General features: G+C 44.1%; 1 protein-coding gene across 1 annotated transcript in view; it reads right to left on the bottom strand.

Moving 5' to 3' along the window:
• Positions 1 to 13,800, bottom strand: part of LOC124789157 — a 154,861-nt gene extending 141,061 nt beyond the window's left edge. The window contains exons 1-2 of the mRNA XM_047256451.1: positions 13,678 to 13,800; positions 13,525 to 13,568 (exon numbers count right to left, since the gene is read on the bottom strand). The gene's annotated coding sequence lies outside the window, so the exon portion shown is untranslated. The remainder of the gene's footprint in view (positions 1 to 13,524; positions 13,569 to 13,677) is intronic.
• Between the last annotated feature and the right edge of the window lie 4,299 nt (positions 13,801 to 18,099).

The raw sequence follows: 18,099 nt of genomic DNA, 5'->3' as shown, positions 1-18,099 counted from the left end.
GAAAGTTAGAGCAGAAGACAATAAAAGCCTTTGAGATGCAATGTTACGGAAGAACTTTGAAACTCTGATGGACTGATAAGTTAATAAATAGAAATACGTTTGCCTCAGAATCGGAGAAGAAAGGAACATATGGGAAACACTGACAAAAAGAATAGATACGATGATACTACATCAGGATACCCCATTGTACTTGAGGAAGCTGTTGAGGGTAAAAACTGTATCGGAAGGCAGAAATTGGAATACACCCAACAAATAATTGAGGATTTGCAAGTGCTTCTCTGAGGTGAGGAGAATGTAAAAAGAAAAAAAAAAAAAGAAAAAAACAGAAAAATGGCAGGAAGAAATGGTATTAATGGTGAATTGCTAAAATATGCAGGAATGAGACTACACCTACGATTGCTACGTCTATTAAACGAATATTGGAAGAGCAAGGGTATCCCCAAAGTCTAGAAGTTTGCTAGATTTACATCGGTTTTTAAATTAAACACAAACGCTTACGCAGTAACTGAAGAGGGAAAAGTTAAATGGGTCCAGCGTGCCGATACATACTAAGATTTTAAACACAAAATTTAAAGCATAACAGAAGTAATACTTGATGAAGGAGAAACGGGTTTTGGGAAAGGACGCTCATCGATAGACGCAGTTTGTCTTTTACAGCAAACAATACAGAAACATAGAGAATATAATAAAGAAATAGTGATTCCTATTACTGATTTTTTTAAAAATAGCTTTTGACAATGCCAATAGACAGAAACTTTGGAAGATAATGATGAATATCGGATTTCAGAAACATCTAATAAATTCGATAAAAGTTAATATCAGAACACCATTGTCACTCAAGATCTCAACGGAAACATAACTATTGAGGCTGCTGATCTTCCCAAATTTGTTGAACGATTATATGAATGAGATAATGCATTTATGCGTAGCAAAATTACAAAAAAGTATGTACCAAGACAGGACAACTCCTTTAAATAACTTTCTATATGCTGATGATATAGAGATCCTAGCACATAAAGAAGAGCAACTACACAAAGGAAAATACTTACGGAAACAAATAAGTGCGAATCTAAGATGAAGATCTCAACAGAAAAAACTAAGAAAATGGCCTCCAAGGAGAAAGAAGAATTGGACCCAAAATAGATCACGAGATTTTAGAAGAAGTGAACCACTTCAGTTACTTAGCATGTGAAATGGTATTTAATATTATTAAATTCAACTGGTAGTGTGCAACAAGTAACAGAAGCCTTAAAAACAAAACTAGGGAAGATATACTACAAAACTATTGCAGTCCTCACACTGCCCTATAGAAGCGAGACCTAAGTGATTAACAAAAGGCACAATAAATGAAACTCCTGAGAAGAGTTAATGGTTCTACTATAGAAGACGGGACTAAGTAATCAAGATATTAGAACAGAACTAAAAATTATGTCAAAATCATGAAATTCTTGATTATAGGAGAAAAGGGAACGAGGACCTAGAAAGAACGGAGAGTGAGGAGCTTCTCTTGAAGGCTAGAAAGGAAGAAGAGATAGAGGAAGACCCCGACAGAGGTGGCTTCCGTAGCAGGCAATTTTGCGTAATGCTGTACCTGAAGAGTGCAAGATGCAGAAGAAGAAGAAGAAACGACAAAATACAGCAATAGAACCTCCTAAACCAACTATTTGAAGATAGCAAGCTACTTAAAATTGGGTGAAATTTTGTCATAACATAGTGTATTAAAGATTTTGAGCAGAACTACGTAATAAAATCCATTTAACGTGGAATTAGCCCATAATGCATCATTTCGTCTTTCTTAGTGGTCTCCCTTGCTAATTAACCCACTTTTCGTTTACATTGACATCTGATCTATACTCCATAAGCCACCTTACAATGCGAAGCAGCAGGTAGTTCTCGTTGCAGTCTCATTCCCCCCCCCCCCCCCTTCCTTCAATCTCTATTCTTCAAGTTGCGAATAGAGTACGACCGCTGGTGAGGCCGTTATAAGGGGCTCCAGCAGCCAAGGTCGCCCCGTCGCGATAATTTCGCGAGATGTATGTTGGAAGAAGTAATAAGTTGCCCGAATGTTCTACCTCCGACAGTGTTTGAATGTCAGTGGAATAATGTGAGAATGTCACGTATGCCGTACTACACCCACGTGGTTACACCGTCAGCAGTACTAACACTTGAGAAGTGTGACCTCTGTTCACTGAACAATGAAACAGTGTGCAATGAACTACGCAGTTTGGACGCGATCTGGACAGCTGACTGAGGTAGGAGAAAAAAATTCTTGCTGTGTTAGAGAAAATAGTATCTCTAACAAAGTGAGACAGTTGTAACGCTAACAATGAAGCAACCGGATAAAACTTCGCTTTTCACATTTTTAGTTGAATAATTGCAATAGACATGCGCGATGTAGCATGGTTTTCATAAATACTTTTTGGTACAACATGCTTTTTGTCGGAAACTACACGCTACACGGCACAGAGACAGCATACACTCAAGATGTGAGAACGGACACCATTTAACGGTCTTTTTAGCGGTGCGCCGCGATTATGGATGTGTTCTCTTATTCTTATTCTTCATTCTTGCGGGAGGAATGAGGCTCGGATCCACCATCCATCGATTTGGTTTAGGTTTCCTGTAGTTTATCTAAATCACCAAACGCGAATTCCGAGGTGGTAGCTTTGACAAGAACGTGCTGGTTTCCTTCTCCACCTTTACAAAATCTGTTGCTGTGCTCATTCTCTGGCAACTACCTTGGTGGCGGTATATAACTCATCCGCAATCCTCTTCTTATCATTTTTAAATAAAAGTTGTTTACCTGACCTTACGCCAGTAAAATATCCTGGGATGTTCGTACTCCAGGATGAGTGAAACATTTTTGAAGCTAGTTTTTCGAAGGAACTCAGGCTATCTTCTGTACTGGCATCTCGCTAAAAAAAAAAAAAACAAAAAAAAAAAAAAAAAAAAGAAGTGTTAATAAATCTACTGGGTGGTAAAAACTAAAATTTGCTACTTGAGCCAGTTTAGATGGAAAGTACGTACTGTATGGGTACGCAACATCACAGGAATGATATTAAGACTGCGTTGTAGCATTAGCGTTGTTAGAAGTATTATTGCCTTGACGTCCCGTTAGGTGCCGGTACTGGTAAGGCGACGTAGGGCTGAAACACTCCATTACAGTTGCAGACAGTCAACAAGGGTCTGGAGAATCTGAGCAGGGCTTCACTCGTAAATCTGTTGTATAGAAACAACAGCAGTAGCCCTGCTGCACTTCGCGAGTACCGACGCGTTAAAGGAATACGGAGAGGCCCTCTTTCCGCACCGCGGTTGAAGAATATGTTTCGGAAGTTCGAATTAACTGGTGATTTGGGAATTGCTCATGAGCCACAAACTGTTGAAGTTACAGTTGCCAAGGCTGATGATGCTGGATGCGTTGTGCGATCTTGAAGGAATGCACGTGCTGTGCCACGACCGCTGAACATTCTACGGTCCACCGTTGTTTCGGACAGCAGTAGAGCAGTCTAGTGTGGTACCAGTAAATCGTAAATGCAGATGGTCGTCTCACTGTGCAACGTTTGTAACCTAGAACGTAATCAGGGTAGGCAATTAACAAATGGAACCCTAAAATTTCGAAATTGAAATGTGTTTCTTTCAAAGTTTTTTTCGTTATTTCTCTTCCGTACGTCCTTATAAATGTTTCCACAATGTTTCATTGCCCTTCGATAACAGTTTTTAAGGGGGCCCTCTCAGTATCGAAAGTTTAATTATAAGAACCTTGTACAACAGCGCTGAGAGAAACCGGAATGCTTCTACAATATTTAATTAATTACAAAACACTAAGATTCAATTATACCTTCATGAAATTGGAAAGCCGGCCGCGGTGGCCATGCGGTTCTAAGCGCTCCAGTCCGGAGCCGCACTGCTGCTACGGTCGCAGGTTCGAATCCTGCCTCGGGCATGGGTGGGTGTGATGACCTTAGGTTAGTTAGGTTTAAGTAGTTCTAAGTTCTAGGGGACTGAGGACCACAGCAGTTGAGTCCCATAGTGCTCAGAGCCATTTGAACCATTTTTTGAAATTGGAAGAGATACTAAATAACGTCAAACAGGATATAGAAGGGCTATCAGAAGTACAAGGAAAAATTGTATCAGGACATTAGAGCAAAACACAGCAGGAATAAAATTTAGATATTGGCCTTATTATTTATTTTAGGACATACTCCATTTCGGTTTTTTCTATTGCCACGAATTTAGGTTTAGTTTTCATTCAAGGTCCGTGACCAACGAGAGTAGATGTCATTATCTTTTCAATTTTGCAGTACTCAATATAACTAATTATAATTGTGCAGGCTTGGGAATACAATGCTTTACGTTCGTAACAGTGCACTTAAGTGTGCTTCACATTCTTTAATGCTAAGTATCACAATAATCAGAAAAATATCGTAATTTTTGTGGAATATTAAGTGTGGAGGACACGTAAGTCTTACAAGCAGAACTTTTTTTTAATTTCGGTAACTAATATAATTATTTATATATTGGGAACGTTAACTTCGTTCCACAATTTCTGAAAATCGGTTTCTCGACTGGCCAGCTGAAGCTCTCGTCTGTTATACATTTCTTTAGCGAATCTTCCTCGTTCTCAAACCCACGACATATCCATAGAAGGCGATCTACAGGATCGTCACCTCAGAGCATGTGTAAGCAACATTCGGGGCTAGTCAGAACTGGTGGCAGTGAGACATAAATTTTCCGTGCCCGGAATTGTAAGATCGGGTGAGGGTGGCAATTTTATGCAAAGGCTGCGTAGAACATTTGAAAACAATTGTTTTGTGATGGCCTGTTTTCTAGTCCTTAGTGTAAAAAAAGAAACTGAAAACTATTAAAGAAAAGGCGAGCGTTACAAGTAAATTATTTTAACAACATGATACGAAATGTTGAGTTAAACAAGAGAATATTTCTTCGTGAAAATGTGAGAAAATGTAATCCTAATTTGATAAGCCAAATAACTAAAAAAATAAAAGTATGAAGACGATGAAATAGAGACTCATGTTCGCTGGAGATCACATTTAATCAATGATGATATCAGTTCACACAGCAGCTAACAATAGAGAGAACACAAGTAATGGAAGACATCTAAAGATGTTTGTGTCGTTCAACACATGAATCAGAAACACTGATAGTAATGAGAATGAAGACTATGTGGAAGAATTATTTTAAAAAAAATGTAGTATTGGCGTTTGTCGTATACAGTACGCGACCAGCAGCACGTACCTACTATCGAAATAATCCCGTCCAGGCGATAGCAGCGTCACCTGGCGAGGAATGGCTGCTGGTAGACGCGCGAACGGTGTACGTAGCATCAGTGAGTGAGCTGTCCATTATAATGGGGAAGGCTCGCGACCTATCTAAGTTTGACCGAGGGCAGACTATGATGAACCAGAGGCACGGAAGAGCATTTCGGGAACTGCACAACTTGTCAGGTGTTCGAGGAGTGCTGTGGTCAGTGTCTTCAACACGTGGCGGGAAACCAAGGTGAAACCACGTCCGGACGTCGTGGGATTGGGCGGCCGCCACTCATTGGAGATGTCGGACGTCGTATTACGAGGTGCATTCAAGTTCTAAGGCCTCCGATTTTTTTTCTAATTAACTAGTCACCCGAAATCGATGAAACTGGCGTTACTTCTCGACGTAATCGCCCTGCAGACGTACACATTTTTCACAACGCTGACGCCACGATTCCATGGCAGCGGCGAAGGCTTCTTTAGGAGTCTGTTTTGACCACTGGAAAATTGCTGAGGCAATAGCAGCACGGTGAATGTGCGGCCACGGAGAGTGTCTTTCATTGTTGGAAAAAGCCAAAAGTCACAGGTCGGGTGAGTAGGGAGCATGAGGAATCACTTCAAAGTTGTTATCACGAAGAAACTGTTGCGTAACGTTAGCTCGATGTGCGGGTGCGTTGTCTTGGTGAAACAACACACGCGCAGCCCTTCCCGGACGTTTTTGTTGCAGTGCAGGAAGGAATTTGTTCTTCAAAACATTTTCGTAGGATGCACCTGTTACTGTAGTGCCCTTTGGAACGCAATGGGTAAGGATTACGCCCTCGCTGTCCCAGAACATAGACACCATCATTTTTTCAGCACTAGCGGTTACCCGAAATTTTTTTGGTGGCGGTGAATCTGTGTGCTTCCATTGAGCTGACTGGCCCTTTGTTTCTGGACTGAAAAATGGCATCCACGTCTCATCCATTGTCACAACCGACGAAAAGAAAGTCCCATTCATTCTGTCGTTGGGTGTCAACATTGCTCGGCAACATGCCACACGGGCAGCCATGTGGTCGTCCGTCAGCATTCGTGGCACACACCTGGATGACACTTTTCGCATTTTCAGGTCGTCATGCAGGATTGTGTGCACAGAACCCACAGAAATGCCAACTCTGGAGGCGATCTGTTCAACAGTCTTTCGGCGATCCCCCAAAACAATTCTCTCCACTTTCTCGATCATGTCGTCAGACCGTCTTATGCGAGCCCGAGGTTGTTTCGGTTTGTTGTCACATGATGTTCTGCCTTCATTAAACTGTCGCACCCACGAACGCACTTTCGACACATCCATAAGTCCATCACCACATGTCTCCTTCAATTGTCGATGAATTTCAATTGGTTACACACCACGCAAATTCAGAAAACGAATGATTGCACGCTGTTCAAGTAAGGAAAACGTCGCCATTTTAAGTATTTAAAGCAGTTCTCATTCTCGTCGCGTTCGGTAAAATTCCATCTGCTGTACGGTGCTGCCATCTCTGGGACGTATTGACAAAGAACGCGGCCTCATTTTAAAACAATGGGCATGTTTCTATCTCTTTCCAGTCTGGAGAAAAAAAAATCGGAGGCCTTAGAACTCGAATGCACCTCGTATGAACAGACTGATAAAACAGGGCAGGGGTCGAACTGTGGCGGAACTAACATCAGACTTTAATGCTGGTCAGAGTACAAGTGTGTCTGAACACAGTGCACCAGACACTCCTAATGATGGGCCTGCACAGCTGACGATCCATGCATGTGGCAATGTTAACACCACGACATCGCTAACTACAATTAAATTGGGCACGTGATCATCGGTGCTGGACGTTGGCACAGTGGCAGTGCGTTGGACGGTCTGATAAATCTCGGTACCATTTTCATCGTGCCGGTGGGAGGACGCTAATCCCTTTTCTCCCAGGGAAACAGCTCCCTGACACGTATACTGTGGGATGGAGACAAGCTGGCGGCGGCTGCATTATGGTCTGGGGAACATTCACGTGGGCATCCATGGGTCCAAGGCGTATCGTACACTGGTTCGGATTCTGACCGGGTAAAGAAAACTTCATTATTACTAGTCCCTAGATGAAGCCACGACCACAAGTAATCCACAGTGTAGCTGTGTATGTACTCACATAGATAAAGCCATACATCTACATATCTACTCTGTATTTAACACTTAAGTACTTGCCAGCATATTCATCTAACTACCTACAGAAAATTTCTCTACCGTTTCGCTATCGAACCCTTAAACCTTCCCATGTGAGCTCTGATTTATTTAATTACGATGATCATCTCTGCCTGTGTATGTGTGCATCAAAAAAGTAATTTCACATTCAGAGGAGAAGATTGGTGACTGGAATTTCTTGAAAAGATCTTCCCGCCACGAGAAACGCCTTTAATTTAATGACTGCCATCTCAACACGATTATAACATTGGCGACGCTCTCTCCCCTGTTTAGCAATAATACAAGTACAAAACGAGCTGCCCTTCTTTGAACTTCTTCGATTTCCTCCGACGATCCAATCTGGTAAGAATCCCATACCGTGCAGCAGTACTTCGGAAGAGGATGTGTAACGGTAGTGTAGGCAGCCGCATTAGTAAATCGTTTGCATCATCTAAATGTTCTGCCAACAGAACGCAATCACTTAGTTGAATTTACAGCCTTTAGATTTTTATGATTTATCATGTAACCGAAATTTAACGGAATCCTATGTATTTAGACTAACGGCTACTTTCTGCAGTCTACAAAGTGTATGCTGGTTCTACACGTGGTTGTTATCTCTTTAAGCCTTTTTGAAATTGGTTTTGATGACTTTACTAGATGGTAAACGACAGCGTCGTCTGCAAGCAATCTAAGAGGGTTGCTCATATGGTCTCCTAAATCTTTTATAAAAATTAGGAACAGCAAAGCCAACGGCCTTGCCGACTGGTAACACCGGTTCCCGTCAGATCACCGAAGTTAAGCGCTGTCGGACTGGGCTAGCACTTGGATGGATGACCATTGTCTGCCGAGTGCTGTTGACAAGCGGGGTGCACTCAGCCCTTGTGAGGCAAACTGAGGAGCTACTTGATTGAGAAGTAGCGGCTCCGGTCTCGTACGCTGGCATACGGCCGGGAGAGCGGTCTGCTGACCACATACTCCTCCATATCAGCATCCAGTGACACCTGTGGGCTGAGGATGACACGGCGGCCGGTCGGTACCGTTGGCCATTCCAAGGCCTGTTTGGAGGGAGAATAGCTTAGGAACAGCAAAAAGAGTAGGTACCAGTGATTAATACCTACGTAGTTAACACTGAGAGCATTGGCCTTACCATAGTGGTAACACCAGTTCTCGTCACATCACCGAAGTTAAGCGCTGTCGTTCTGGGCTAACAATTGGGTGGGTGACCGTCCGGGTGTGCCGTGCGCTGAGCCGTTGGCAAGTGGAGTGTACTCAGTTGCTGAGGCCAGTTGACAAGCTACTTAACTGAGAAGTGGCGGCTCCGGCTACGAAAATTGACATCGACTGGGAGAGCGATATAGTGACCACATGCCCCTCATATCCGCCTCCAGTGACGCCTATAGTCTGAGGATGACATGGTGGACGGTCGGTACCGTTGCGCCTTCCAAGGCCTACTCGGACGGAGAAAGTTCAGAGTGAGAAATCAAGGTCGTCGTGCTCACTGCCTCATGTATATGGTTCGCGCTCCTGGATATTTATAATGAATGGTTCCATAATCACGCCCCTACCGATACAACTATGTTAATTTTAATCATGCACGTCCTCTGTATTTATAGTTCAGGCTGTTCAAGCAGACGTGACGAGGCAGTCTATTGCCTCGTCTGTAAATACCTCAATATCAGCACTTCTGAATCCATTTCTCGCCTGCAAAATATGTGGCTTGGAAAATTTCCCACCTCGAGATATCTTCGCCTACAAGACTTCAATATTGTCGGCGATTGACTGATCAAACTATGCCTCCACTAGTGCAAGTCTTGTTGTTGAAACCGTTGTATGCTCGTTCTACATGTGGTTGTAAGCTGAATGGTGATGATACGCATCTGGAATAAAGAGCATGGAGATACTGCTAAATTCACAGGATGACTTGACTCGCAGATAACTTCAGCGCCGAGCGGTGGTTAATCCCGTACGCGCAGATAAGGAATACTCGTAATAATTGCTGACTGGCGGCAGTTACAACATCAGCATTATACTTAACGTCTACATCATAAACCCGCTTACAGATGCGACGAACAGGAGTAGACAGCATCTTGAAGGCTGAGTAATTGCGTGGTTCTTTACTCACTATGTGATCAAAAGTATCCGGACACCTCTATGACACACCGAGTTTATCACTAGATGCCACGAGAGGCGGATTCAGCAGTATAAAAGCGGACAGTAAATATTGTGTTGTTAGTAGAGAAGCAGTAACAGAAAAATGAGCCTGTCAGAAGAGCCAGTAACTTCGAACATGGACTCGTCGTTGGATATCACCAAAGTGACAAAACCATCACTGATAACCCCGCCGTTGAGCGCCTATAAACCGCACGCACACACAAACACACACACACACACACACACACACACACACACACAAGTACATAGTTACGCGCACGCTCGCGCTCGCAACGCGTAACAGATCCATCGGAAACATTTCAGTCATTCTACAGATGCTCACGTTGACCGTTTCGATTGTGAGGTGGAAACGTGAAGGAACAGTCAGGCAGCAGTAGGCGGCCGAGACACAAGCAGCAACAGGGAAGTAACCGACATTGTGACTTTTACGAGTTCCTAACCGGGAGCGAATTTTATAATATCATCTGTGTGCTTTAATAGTTTCGTTTCTTCAATTACTGCGTGTTTGTTTAAAATCTAATAGCGACACCTCTCGTTTTCGCTTGCGTCGGAAAGTAAACAGATTTTTATGACATATTACAAGTTCCTAATCAGGGGCGAATTATTTAGTTTCACCTGAGTGCTTCGGTAGTTAGGTTTTTGAATATCTGCGTATTAATCTAATTTATTAGACATCGTTCCTGCGTTTGCGCAGCACGTGCCGATAGTCCGTTTATCTGCATAGTTTAGTTTCCCACGGTCTTAAGTATGGACAGGGACTGCGATTGTTGTGTGCTGATGCGATCCGAGTTGGTGACACTTCGCTCTCAGCTTCAGGCTGTGATGGCTTAGGTTACACAGCTTGAGGCTGCAGTGGATGGGCACCACTGTTGTGGGCCGGCCGTTGGGATCCACTGGACGCCCAGCACGTCAGAGTCCTCCGATCGGTCCTCACCGGTGGACAGCCCAGTTACTGCTCCCACTGAGGCTGACCCCTCACCTGTGGTCGAGTGGGAGGTCGCCCCGGGGCGAAGCAGGCGGCGAAAGACTTCCCAGGCCGCCGCGCGTAAGACCTCCGCGGTTAGTCTGACAAACAGCTTCCAGGCGCTGTCTGTGGCTGACTCTGTCGCTGAGCCAGATGCTGTCGATGTCCTGTTTCAGAGGAAACCTCTCAGCATGAAAGATCGGGACAATCACAGACGGTGGGATTATCGATAGTTGTGAGCTCCAATGTTAGGCGCGTTATGGGGCACTTTAGGGACATGGCTACCAAGAAGCGAAAGAAAACCAATGTGCACTCCGTGTGCATACCGGGTGGAGTCATTCCAGATGTGGAGAGGGTCCTCCAGGATGCCACGAATTTATGTGTATCGAAGGTCAAGTCTTTACCATCAAAACTATGATACTATAATCTCTAAAAGCGATCAAGACTAAATGGCTCTGAGCACTATGGGACTTAACAGCTGAGGTCATCATTCCCCTAGAACTTAGAACTACTTAAATCTAACTAACCTAAGGACATCAAACACATCCATGCCCGAGACAGGATTGGAACCTGCGACCGTAGTAGCACCGCGGTTCCGGACTGAAACGCCTAGAACCGTTCAGCCACAACGGCCGGCTAGCACAATACTACCCCCGTCCTTTTATACTGGTGGATCCTCCTCTCTTGACATCTAGTGATCTACACTCCTGGAAATTTAAATAAGAACACCGTGAATTCATTGTCCCAGGAAGGGGAAACTTCATTGACACATTCCTGGGGTCAGATACATCACATGATCACACTGACAGAACCACAGGCACATAGACACAGGCAACAGAGCATGCACAATGTCGGCATTAGTACAGTGTATATCCACCTTTCGCAGCAATGCAGGCTGCTATTCTCCCATGGAGACGATCGTAGAGATGCTGGATGTAGTCCTGTGGAACGGCTTGCCATGCCATTTCCACCTGGCGCCTCAGATGGACCAGCGTTCGTGCTGGATGTGCAGACCGCGTGAGACGACGCTTCATCCAGTCCCAAACATGCTCAATGGGGGACAGATCCGGAGATCTTGCTGGCCAGGGTAGTTGGCTTACACCTTCTAGAGCACATTGGGTGGCACGGGATACATGCGGACGTGCATTGTCCTGTTGGAACAGCACGTTCCCTTGCCGGTCTAGGAATGGTAGAACGATGGGTTCGATGACGGTTTGGATGTACCGTGCACTATTCAGTGTCCCCTCGACGATCACCAGTGGTGTACGGCCAGTGTAGGAGATCGCTCCCCACACCATGATGCCGGGTGTTGGCCCTGTGTGCCTCGGTCGTATGCAGTCCTGATTGTGGCGCTCACCTGCACGGCGCCAAACACGCATACGACCATCATTGGCACCAAGGCAGAAGCGACTCTCATCGCTGAAGACGACACGTCTCCATTCGTCCCTCCATTCACGCCTGTCGCGACACCACTGGAGGCGGGCTGCACGATGTTGGGGCGTGAGCGGAAGACGGCCTAACTGTGTGCGGGACCGTAGCCCAGCTTCATGGAGACGGTTGCGAATGGTCCTCGCCGATACCCCAGGAGCAACAGTGTCCCTAATTTGCTGGGAAGTGGCGGTGCGGTCCCCTACGGCACTGCGTAGGATCCTACGGTCTTGGCGTGTATCCGTGCGTCGCTGCGGTCCGGTCCCAGGTCGACGGGCACGTGCACCTTCCGCCGACCACTGGCGACAACATCGATGTACTGTGGAGACCTCACGCCCCACGTGTTGAGCAATTCGGCGGTACGTCCACCCGGCCTCCCGCATGCCCACTATACGCCCTCGCTCAAAGTCCGTCAACTGCACATACGGTTCACGTCCACGCTGTCGCGGCATGCTACCAGTGTTAAAGACTGCGATGGAGCTCCGTATGCCACGGCAAACTGGCTGACACTGACGGCGGCGGTGCACAAATGCTGCGCAGCTAGCGCCATTCGACGGCCAACACCGCGGTTCCTGGTGTGTCCGCTGTGCCGTGCGTGTGATCATTGCTTGTACAGCCCTCTCGCAGTGTCCGGAGCAAGTATGGTGGGTCTGACACACCGGTGTCAATGTGTTCTTTTTTCCATTTCCAGGAGTGTATTACACATTGCATAGAGGTGTCCGGATACTTTTGAACAAACAGTGTGTGTGCAGAGTGCTTTAGTTTGTCCTGAAATAATGAAATCTGAACTACTATTCTTCTAATGCTATAACGTTACTGTTACATTCTGTTACTTCCCCAGTTTCTAAACAGACACTAGTGGCTTAAATAAAATTCAAGCTACTATCACATCAAAACAAGAACAGTGCTCAAAACGCGATTAATATAAGCTGACTTTGAAGCTTCGTGTCAAACTGTATGTTGAAAATGAGCATCCGGTTCTCTACATTGACGCTTAGAAAAGTTTTGATGGGAAAACAAGATACAGATAACACAATACTTTCGTTCTGTATGCATCACAAGTCTAAAAACGTCGACTGGTATATGAACACTTTCGTTTCCACTCAAGTAATTTCGAATTCTAGAAAGCGTTGCAATGAGCTAACCTAACTATCACGATCAAAGTTTTATGCTTTTAGCCACACCACGATTTTGATAAAAGAACTGAGAGAGGAATGTTGACACAAGTTGTTAGAACTATCGCATGCTAGCGACCCGTCCCGCCTTCGAACGGGTAGCATTAAATAACTACGACCGGGCTAATGGGCGTGGCGGTAATAAATTATACATAGAAATCTTGCTCCTAAATCAATATATTAGTGAAATCGCTACAGTAGTTCCTGACATTAGCTTGGACACACAGACATTGTGGGACATCCACAACTGTTCTGCAACATGTTCATGGTAGACAAATCCGCCACAGTTGTAAATTACTTTTACTGACCGAAATCTCACATGACAGAAGTCGAAATACATACCACAGTTTCGGGGTGTTAGCCCCAGCATCATGTTCATCTGAAATCTGAAGCAAAACAATAGTTGTAACATACTTCTTTAAACAGTTAAAAAATTTAAAAAATTAAAATTTAGAAACTAAAACAATCATTTGAAATGGTTAAAAAATAGCCTACCTAGCAACAGCAAAATGTGATTCCATGCCCACACAACGAGTAGACAAACATCTACCGTGGGCGGACCATCATAAGAGCATTGCAAATGATGGCTGCAAGGTACCCCAACCTTCAAGCGCGGCCTGGAAAAATGTCTCTTGTCCTAAAATTGCCACCGATTATTCATGCAGTCTACAAAAATAAAGCCACCGTAGGACACTGGGTGGAAGTCACAGGCTGAACCAAACTTGAACTAAATAGAGACCCTGCCTGCAAAAAGTAAATCTATATAATTGTATAAAGAAGAGTATCCGTTTGTTGGTAATTCATACAAATCTACAGTTTTATTCAGATCTTGATGAAATTTTGCACACTTAACCTTCAAGAGAAGAGGAAGATCACTGTCGACACACGAGTTTATAATCTGTGTGGAAACATATGAATAGGAAATGTATAAAGGGGAAAGATTGTTACCAAAACTCTCTAAAAATTCTTGGCCGATTTACTTCATATTTCTAGACGATGCTTTAATGAACATTGGGGCAGACGTAGGCTACTTTTTTAAATATACAAAATATATAAATGAAATACATGAAATATATAGAGGAGAAACGTTCATACCAAATACTCGAGAAGTACTTGACCCATTTACTTGAAGTTCTTAGCCGATTTACTTCAAATTTCTACATTCAGTTCAGACAATGAAGGACACTACTGAAAAATTAGACACTCAACAAACAAAATATGTCGTGGTAAACTGACCGTAATTCCTCTCGCGAGAATAAATTACAGAGGCAATACCCGTCTTGAAGAGAGTACCATCAGATGCAACTAGAACACAGGGAGAGCGAAAGCTCGAGAATTTGACAGAAACGTGATTGCAGACTCTTATCTATTGATAGTTGCCGTTGTTACAATGACATATACCCTAGAAGATATTTCAATCCGTGTTTCGCAGTTAAACCCACAGTGTGATACAAACGCCGAGGTAGGTCGTGGATATAGTACCAACAAAAGTCATTATATCGCGGGTCGATCGAAAGGTAGTACAGAACACGAGAACTGACGAACTGTGAAGTAAACTGTTCGAACAATTCGAGTAATGCTCAACCACAGCACAACTACTACCACTGAAAACAGCGCTGAAACAACAGAAGACGAATTCTCCAAAAAACAAAATGAGATACTTGTTGCAAAATGTAACAACAGATGTGCAGCTAATCATCTGTCCATACAGGTGAAGACGTATTCATTGCATTCCGTTGACACAGTGACTCAAATATGCCCTTCGATTTCAAGCGATTGCAGTTTCCTGTGCAGCATGCTTCCGCTATGAGGATCAACAAGGCTCTGGACCACCCACTTTACCGGCCGAAGTGGCCGAGCGGTTCTAGGCGTACAGTCTGGAACTGCGCGACCGCTATGGTCGCAGGTTCGAATGCTGCCTCAGGCATGAATGTGTGTGATGTCCTTAGGTTAGTTAGGTTTAAGTAGTTCAAAGTTCTAGGGGATTGATGACCTCAGAAATTAAGTCCCATAGTGCTCCGAGCCATTTGAACCACCCACTTTGTGTGGAAGTTATTAAACGTCCCGGCAATGCCGGGCACTGCAGCTAGTCAACTATAAACCTGATATGGGGAACAACGAGGAAAAGACGTAAACATTCGAGGCCAACGGTTGCTGATACCCATGTAGCTACGGCAAGAGGACTGAGAAGTAACGCTGCGGGATGTATTTGTGGTAAACACCATGAAGAGGCCGCATAACACGACATCAAGTACAAGTACTTACGAATGGCGAAAAAAATACGAAATAAGTGTAGGTAATAACCGAAAGTAATAGCAGTCGAGTACGAGAGATGTACGCCGTAACACGCAAACAAATGTCGGTCAATGTCCATCGCCACTTCGGCGACATATCGCAGTTATCCAATTGGGGAGAAAGGACCTACAGTTTGATTTGGAATCCGAACTACTTGTCCTTTCTGTCAAATCTCAACCTGCTGAGTGATGAATATTAGGTTAAAAGACTAGAACAGGCCACGAGACAATTTATTTGTATGAAGAAAACACCTCATTCTGATAATGAGAATGTCAATGATTCTTGCTACTTGATCTCCATTTTGCTGTGTGGATTCAAAAGCTGAACCCATGAACAATATCTAGAGACAAGAATTGGTGCTTTTCAAACATATATGTGTCGCTGTTTCTTTCGCATACCTTGAGTGTTGAAAATTTCAAACGAAGATGTCCTTCATGGGATGAAAAAGCAAAAAGAACTATTGCTCACTATAAAACAAAGGGAAACTCAATACCTATGGCACATTACAAGAGGCGAGCAATACCAATTGCTATAATTTGTCATTGAATGGAAAATACAAGGGAAAACGTTCCGTTCGAAGACGAGGGAACTCGTGGCTGATGGTCGTGTGGAGATAGTACAACTGCTCGACGGAAGATGGCGTCGATGCTGCAACATCACACCCAGAGTTTGCTGACTACGTGGACCGCAGCCCTCCGTCAGGAGAAGGTGCCTTGAGAAGAAATTGAAGAAAAATCCATCGTCCGACCAGGATTCAATATCACGACATTCCCATCTCCAGATACGCTTTATTGCTAGACCACCAGGCCCAAGCTGCAGGCTCTGCAGCTCTCTGGAGTTGCGGCGGTTGTTTACCTTACTGGTTTTCCAGCCAGATGCTGCCTTCTCTGCTGCTCTCCAGCTCTTACCTCTCATCTTTGCCACGTGATGTCACTCCAAATGCCAATTAAATGAGAAATAGTAGACAATACACACAGTTGTCATTACTTAGCGGTAATCAATTATATACATAAAGCTAAATCCGACTGTCTATTACTAAAATCATATCAAAATCCTTAAAGTAGTTCTGAGAGTAGCGTGAGCACACACGCCGAAGCTGTGGTGGAGGACTTCAATTTATACTATGTGTAGATAAAATCACATTAAACGTTAAAATGTCGGCTCAACCACCGATTTACAATGCAGAAAAGACTCAAATTTATGTGTATCGAAGGTCAAGTCTTTACCATCAAAACTATGATACTATAATCTCTAAAAGCGATCAAGACTAAATGGCTGTAAGCACTATGGGACTTAACATCTGTGGTCATCAGTCCCCTAGAACTTAGAACTACTTAAACCTAACTAACCTAAGGACATCACACACATCCATGCCCGAGGCAGGATTCGAACCTGCAACCGTAGCAGTCCCGCTGTTCCGGACTGAGCGCCTGAACCGCTAGACCACCGCGGCCGGCGATCAACACTAAATATAAATAAGCATAGTAAAAAAGTAAGGTTAGTTCCTGTGCAATGGTGTCCTCTTAAGATGTACCTCCATACCACTGGCAACTGGCTAAACAGACTAAAATGAAGTGGCGTCTGCTAACTTGAGTATTGGCAGCGCCATACTAACAACGATCCGTGTGCATGGCCCGTACATCTCCAAGAAAGCCACGCTCTGAAGACAAAAACTGACTTATGTTTTTATGGATATGAGTGCTGTCTGACTCCACTCACGGTGACATACTACATGATTAATGGGGGTGAAAGGAATGGAAAGAGCACTGGGTGGGAAAGGGATAGGAAGGAGTAAGGATTTCCGGCTGCACAAGGCATTGCGCCAATACAACGGCGAGAGTTGAAAATTTGTGGTAAACTGGTGTAACCTCCCCATTAAATGTGTTTTGGTATGAAACAGCCCAACTTTACCTCCCACTCTGCAAAAGTCTACGTGTTACCAAAACTATGTATTCACAAACTATTATCCAACTTACACTCGTATGCTAACCTTTGACTAAAAAGAACCTAATTTGCAGTGAGCTGTAACTGATCTGAATGCAGCTTGCCTTTGTATTAAGTGCGCAACAGAAATAAAACAATTACCTGGTCCTAATCAAAATTTCCACTTATCTCTCGTCTTGACAACATTGTTGCAGATTTCTCGAAATCACAACAGTAAACAGCAAGCAGGCTGCTGCTAAGCTAGATTTCTGTTTCTAAATACATATGACGTAATTCGTAATGATGAACAGTGGGTTGGGAAGAGTAACTATTGTTACTGAATTATATTCCAAGACAACGATTTTAGATGGAAGTATATAATCAAAAAAAGATAGAATAAAAGTTCGCGTAACCTTCACACGCAACATGTTTGTGAAGAATACTATGCGCCTGCCGGAGTGGTTCAAAAAAATGGTTCAAATGGTTCAAATGGCTCTGAGCACTTTGGGACTCAACTGCTGAGGTCATTAGTCGCCTAGAACTTAGAACTAGTTAAATCTAATTAACCTAAGGACATCACAAACATCCATGCCCGAGGCAGGATTCGAACCTGCGACCGTAGCGGTCTTGCGGTTCCAGACTGCAGCGCCTTTAACCGCACGGCCACTTCGGCCGGCGCCGGCCGAAGTGGCCGTGCGG

Source organism: Schistocerca piceifrons, chromosome 3 (assembly GCF_021461385.2).
Source record: "Schistocerca piceifrons isolate TAMUIC-IGC-003096 chromosome 3, iqSchPice1.1, whole genome shotgun sequence".
Classification (NCBI taxonomy): domain Eukaryota; kingdom Metazoa; phylum Arthropoda; class Insecta; order Orthoptera; family Acrididae; genus Schistocerca; species Schistocerca piceifrons.
The sequence above is the reverse complement of the archived record's forward strand: the minus strand, read 5'-3'. Positions and strand labels throughout refer to the sequence as shown.